Consider the following 6,994-nt stretch of genomic DNA (forward strand, 5'->3'; position numbering starts at 1 on the left):
CTCTCTCTATCTATCTTTCTTCGTAATACATCTCCCTCGTCGTCCACCAGCTCGAATGCAGTCGGGAAGGCGAGCAGCCTGCAACAAACCCATCGAAGCGAGTTACGCACGCTCAATCGGCGACCAAACTCACCCTTTCTCTCTCTCTCTCTCTCTCTCCTCTCTCTTCTCTTTTATTCTACCCTTTTTTACTCTGTCGCAGTCTCGATATTCCGGCTATTTTTCTTCCTCCTCTTTCCTCCTCCACCTTCCTCCTTCTATTCTTGCTCTGCCTCGTTTTCGAATGTACGGGACAAAAGGCTTTTCATCGTGGTACACCGAATCGCTCGAGTTATTAAATCCGCCGCTCGCGGCATTTAGCTCTTTTCACGTGTAAGTATTCGAGAAAATAAACGCCGTCCACTGCCGCTCGAAGTCTCGCTCGTTACTCATTTGCGTTTGTCTTACAGTACGATACCCGCTGTAATAAATCACCCGATACTTTTAACGTTTCCTATATTTGCACGACGCCACGTGTGCTTTTTTTTACGTGGAAAACGTAGAAACGCGCGTTCCAATTTACTCAAGGCGCGCGTTCTTGCGCTTCGTTACGCGCAAAAAAAAAAAACGAAAAGCCTCAATTGTGGACGGTATTGTGGGAAAATTAAACGCCGAAACCTTAACAAACTCCGTGAACTTGGCGATTTTCAGGCTTCGTGAAACGTAAAATAGCCGGACGGTAGATAGATATAACGGACCTCAGTTGTAAGGTTTCTTAAAAAAAGATTTGATTGACCACAGGCTACGAGAATACTGGAGAAAATATTATTCCGTCTCCCACGCACAGTTATATTCATAATGCATCACACAATGATATTTTTTATGTATCCACACGTGTTCGGAACTCGATTGAATAACTCTTATTTTAAATAAAGATCAACAGAGAGAAAGAAAAAAAAGTTAAGATATTTATCATATATCTATTATAAAAATATATAAAAAAGAAAAGCAAGATATTATTTGTAAATATTCTTTTATATTCTCTACGTTATTTGTTTTAGATTATTAAAATGAGAAAATAAGAAAGATGATATACAATAAATTAAAAATGTAACGTGAGCAAACTCAAAAATAGAATCATTTATATATATACGTTAAATACAAAAAAAAGAAAAAGCAAAAGATTGGAGATGCCGGGGATCGAACCCGGGACCTTTCACATGCAAAGCGAACGCTCTACCACTGAGCTACATCCCCATTTTATTGATACTATCTTTCTGGATAGAGATAAGTAATCAATGAATTATATCTAATTTTACGTGAAGTTAAATTTAAGAAAAACATATTTTATTTAATTATTTTATTAAATAATTAAATATTTGTCTGAGAGATCATTTCTAAAATATTTATATAATATTATATCTCTATGTATACAAACATTTTTGCATCTATTTCCATTTTACTATAGCAGGTACAAATACATATTTCATTTACAATAAATATCATAAATAACAATAAATAAGAAATATTTTATAATACACGGCGATATATTAAATTGTTTGATGGCAAAGAAGTTATTCGTGCCGATCACGCGGGCATCATGTATCCGTGCGGTAGGCGCGCTTACATAGCGCGTGCTGGAGAATTACAAGGGTGGCTAAAAGTCGTGCCCCCCCGTTGCGTGACTTATGCACCATCGCAGTCTAATGAAGATCTATCATCCATCGCACTTTTATCCTGAGCGCGCGTCGTCCGCCCGCACTCACGTCTCTTCCGTTCCGTTCAGCGACTTCAGACGCGCGATAATGCTCCGTCGTGTTTTCCTTGTCCCGTTTAATTTGCATTTCTAAACCTCGCGAATCGGCTTGGCGCGAATTGAATGATGACGTGATAGACGCACCGATAAATGGAGCGAAGGGGAATAACTCGAGAGAAAGTAATCTTCGATCGCGACGAGCGCGCATATGTTTAATATATGATTGTATAATTGTAATGTAATCAGATTTTATGCAATGAGAGTCATTAATATCACATTAAGAATATAGTCCAATGTTATATTTAATCGCGATCTTGAGATGGTCATTTCATTGTAGATTCTAGATAAAATGTTAAAATTAGAATGGAAAACTTGAATGGATCTCAAATTTAAATAGAAAGAGACAAGGAGAAAGAAAGAGACGATTCTAAATTTATAAGATTGGAATAAATACAAAATCAGACTCTCTAAGACTTATTATGTTTATTATATATTAATGTGTTTGATATTTTTTCAAAAAGTGCAGAACATAATTTAATAAGAGAAAATGACTTAATTTAAAGAATGCTATTTTAAGAATGAATAATTTTAAGATAAACTACGATAATAAGTTGATGTAACAAGATGCATGGATAAAAAGCAGTAATTAATATTTTACCGGTGCCTGCCGTATTATCGTTCTATTTTAATTCATTTCATCATCTGTCTGATTTCAATTAAGAGAGAATTATTAGTTAGCATGAACAGTCGCATATTAAAGTAGTTTTCTATGTTTTGTTATCGTTAAAAGATAATGAGAAATTATTTTACTGCAGACTTTATAGAAGCATCTTAAAATATTCTGGAAATTCGCGCGTTTATTCGTAAACATCATTTGCAAAATAATAAAACGCGCGAAAACATATAAATTCTGACGTTGCAAATATTACTGCAGTTTCAACGGTTTCTAACTGTCGGAGAAACGCGTGACTTGAAAGCGCTATTGTTCGAGTAATTGCAGTGCATGACATATCGTTTGATATATGAAAGGTGTGGATATGCTTAACGGAGTAAGGGCGACGAAATGATTCTATCGCTTGTCAGCTATCGACCATTCATGCGGCAGCTACGATTCATAAATGTGCTGATATATTCTTAATTACTTTGTGGACATGTTGCGAAAGCAGTCTCGATAAACCGAGACTGCGCTCCAAGCAAACTTTACATGTCGTAACTTACATTATGCATATTACGTTGCATTACGTACTTGAACGATCATGTATCATTAATCTATGTAACGGAAATAGTATATACTATTCTTACCTCTACAATTTTTCATTTCTTTGCAAGACTAATTTATCTAAATTTTTGTACATCCATGTATAATATACTTATATATATGATATAAAAGTATATTGAATGAATATCGCTAGTTATTATATATATATATATATATATATATATATATATATAAATATACAATATAACTATAACATTTTGGTCTAGAAATTTTTAAATGTAGTACGATAACAAAAAAAAGATGTTCATTGCTATTTTCGCAAGTATCGCATTACACGCATCTTATTGAATATGTTATAACTTATACATCAAGATTTAATTTTCTTTCCCTATTTACAGCGTGCAAGTCAATATTTTACGATAACTTAGTAACTTGCAATTTGATACAAGCTTTTAAATATTTTTGTGCGTTTGAAAACTTGATAAACGTAATTTGATACTGGGCGTAACATGATATTTTGGAGGCAGATGAATAAGAACGAGTATTCTTATCGTATATAAATCCGAGAATCTCCCTCTCTGTAAATCCAAAGGCAAACAGTAATATGAGAATGATAGCGCAGTGTTTTAAAACAATGTTCCAGACGTATCTTAAAAGCACAGTAAATTCAGACTTCAATACTCTCATCAATATCGACTGTTCAAATATAATTCATGATTACACGATAAAATAACATTTTCAACATTCATCTTAGAAAATGAATAACGGGTTCTTATCATCTAAGATAAAACAACATAAATAAGTCACGCTATTATTAACTGAGCTTTTACGTAACACGTCAAGGATTCAAAAGCAAGCGTTGCGTTCGCAAGCGCGAAATATTCTTCCCTTTAAATTTTAAAACACTGGATCACTTCCAAGTGCCTTACGCCACCAATATTTCATCGCGCCTCTTAAAGGCTAAACCCTTTGGGCCCGGGAGTTCTAAGAAGGCATATTTTACTACAGCGTATTACGCCCATCACGTAGGCATGAAGTAATAACCGCCCTCAAATACTACTCTTTCTCTTTCTCTTTCTCTCTAGAACTGACTGCTAATCCTTAATTTTCCGGGACACTGCCCCCTGGAACGGCTTACCGGTAGCTCTTTCGCATCCTTTGAGACTAACAATTAGCGATGTTAATCCTCGAAGCCTAAAAGAGATGCCTATAGGCATACGTCCTATTATATTTTAACAGTCGGAGAATACCCGGTACCCGTAAACATTCTTTCGCTACCTTCCAGCAGCAGCGAGCTGCGGCACCGAGATCCGGTATACTCCGGCGAATAACAAGTGGCATGAGCGAGGCCTTCCTCTGCAATTAACCGACGTAATTACCAGAAAACGGCCGTGGGCCCTGCAGAGCGACGTGCTCCTTCTAAAGACGCGGCCTGCATATTTTATTCTTAGAATCCTTAAATCGCCGAGATGAATGAAAGAAATAATCCCGCGATAACGTTTCGCTCGTCCCAACCGCCCGTCTTCTCCGCCATCGTAAAGAAGAGATTGCTGTTTACACGAAAGTAACCCGCGGTGGCCCACCGGGAAGGCCCTTTGTGTGTGATTCTTCAGGAAAAGTTCTCAGTAAATACGGTCCGGCGCAGCAAGTTTCCAACCGTATCAGCGGAGCGCTTCTTTACATTCGGGAGATAAAACGCGGTCCATATAGGCTTTCGGATAACGTGCAGCCCCGGGAGTTCCTCGAATTTTATAGGTTTCTTGTAATACACTTGATCAAAGCGAGAGCGATTTTTGTTAGGATAGCAAATACGAGCTTTCTACAGAAAGAAAAACGTTTCCTGCGGTTCGTTGCGGTTCGGCTTGCAGTAAACAATTTTACTATTACGATGATGAATTATTTTAATGTGTACGCGTAAGCATTTTTTGCATTAATTGCAGAAGTGTTTTAGCTTCTGCTTATTGCTTTTGCTTTTTTATATCTTAATTAAAAACGTCACAAAATTTTTTTTTTAGAACCTCTGTCTATTACGTAAATACAAAATTTTATACCACGCGAGAGAGTTCAATATTCTTAGCATAATTTAAATATATCTCCTACTTTTCGTTCTCTTTTTTGCAATATTCAAAGCGACACGTATCTCGTGTTAGATAGTCACGCCTATTAAGAGACACGAATGATCGCTGAAATCGTCACGAAAATGCAAGAGTGAGATTCCTCGTGAAATACGTAGCAAAGGCAGCGTGGAAATTCAGTAACGATCGGGCGAGAGTGCAAACCGGGGATAAGGATCGTCGTCTGGACACACATAAAATCATGACACATCCAATCTCGCGATTCGTCGCGCCGTATGCAAAGGGCCATTCTCACATTTTACGATTTGACGGCGGAGAGTCGATACAAACCGCGAGAAGTCGCGCACGGCTAAAGATAAAGACCGCTCGCCGTGACCGCGACTCTCACCGACCATTTCGTCGCAATTACATATCGGTTATCGATTCCTTATCTGCGATGCTAAGTCAACTTGACGTTAATCCGTTTGTCAATACGCCGCCCGAGTAATCTAGCGAAGCCAAACGGTTCGAGCGTGAATAATCATTCGCTGACAATCGACAGCATGCCAAAGTCTGTGTGTGTGCGCGCGCGCGCATACAAACATGAATGAGCTATAAAAATGTCGATCCTGTTTTGTTAATTCTAGTGTAATAGACTTCAAATGATTTGTGCATTAGATTCAATGATGTTTCAGTCTTTCGTAAACTGATAGAAATAAAAATGTATTGCTTGAATACTCTCCTAATCTTGTATTTTTAATTTTATAATTATGATTAATTAAATTTAAATAATTATTAATAACAGAGAAGTTATTTTTTCTTCCTTATGTTCATTTTGTAAAATAAACATCTTGTAAAATAAATTTAATATTGTAATCATATCGAATCTTGTTCATCAAAGTAGAAGATTGAATTATAGTGGGAGTATGAGGATTATATAGCAAGCATTTACGGTCATTCGTCGCGAAAATACGGTTAATTACGATTACACGGGTACTAATTGCCAAAATACGATAATTGCAGGGCATTCTGCGTAGCATCCATGTCGTTAATCGCACGCAATGCGCTCTTCATTACATTGCAACGCGAGAAAAGTATCTGCTCAACATTTGCGAGTTTCCACGTGTAAATTGGTGCAACGAACGAACCTCAAATAACAGAGGGAACTCGAAAATCGCGCAGTACTTCATCCTGATACCGTACTGTACGATTAATAAAATCGAATTAATGGCTAATTAAGATGCGATGGACCATCGGAAAATATACGATCGGAATTCATTACTGTATGCACATTACTGTAGGCACACATATATATTTCAACATATATATTTCAAAATATAAATTCCGCAAAATACATACGTGTCATTAACCTTTAAAAAGCCAAAGAGCTTTTTGAAAGTAAGAATTTCATTCTAGAAGAGAGAAATTTAGAAAAAAATTATAATAATGAATTAATTTTCACGTTGTCTTATTACAAAAAATAAAATAATCTTTATATTCTTTAAGCGTAGATTTTACATTACATTTTATGATTTTCAATTAAAATAATTAATTAAGTTTAAAAAATAAAATTTAAGCAAAAAATAAAATCAATTTAATAAATTAATTAAGTTATATAACCTCGATATTTTTATAATTAAGATTTTTTTATTTTAATTTCTCTTCAGAGAATATACTGTTATAAGATATTGAGTTTGTTGATTGTAGAATACTAGTACAATATATATTCTGTAGCGAGAACATATGCTGTTATATCGGATCTATAAGAGAACAAGTTTTCTGCATTAGAGAATTCTAGAATCAACGTACAGAGTTATCGCACGAAAGTAGATAATTCGCTACGCTTGTCAGTAGCGATGTCACGTAGGCGTATACCTACGTCGAATGTGCACGAAGAGCAGCACTCTCGCATACCCCTTCACCCCTTCATGTGGCTTTTACTCTCACATATTCGCTCTCTCTCTCTCTCTCTCTCTCTCTCTCTCT

General features: G+C 36.1%; 1 non-coding gene across 1 annotated transcript; it reads right to left on the reverse strand.

Moving 5' to 3' along the window:
* Positions 1 to 1,164: 1,164 nt before the first annotated feature.
* Positions 1,165 to 1,236, reverse strand: Trnaa-ugc. Its single transcript has one exon. It is a non-coding gene; the product is annotated as a tRNA-Ala (tRNA).
* Positions 1,237 to 6,994: the final 5,758 nt, after the last annotated feature.

This window comes from Atta cephalotes (assembly GCF_000143395.1).
Source record: "Atta cephalotes unplaced genomic scaffold scaffold00015, whole genome shotgun sequence".
NCBI lineage: Eukaryota > Metazoa > Arthropoda > Insecta > Hymenoptera > Formicidae > Atta > Atta cephalotes.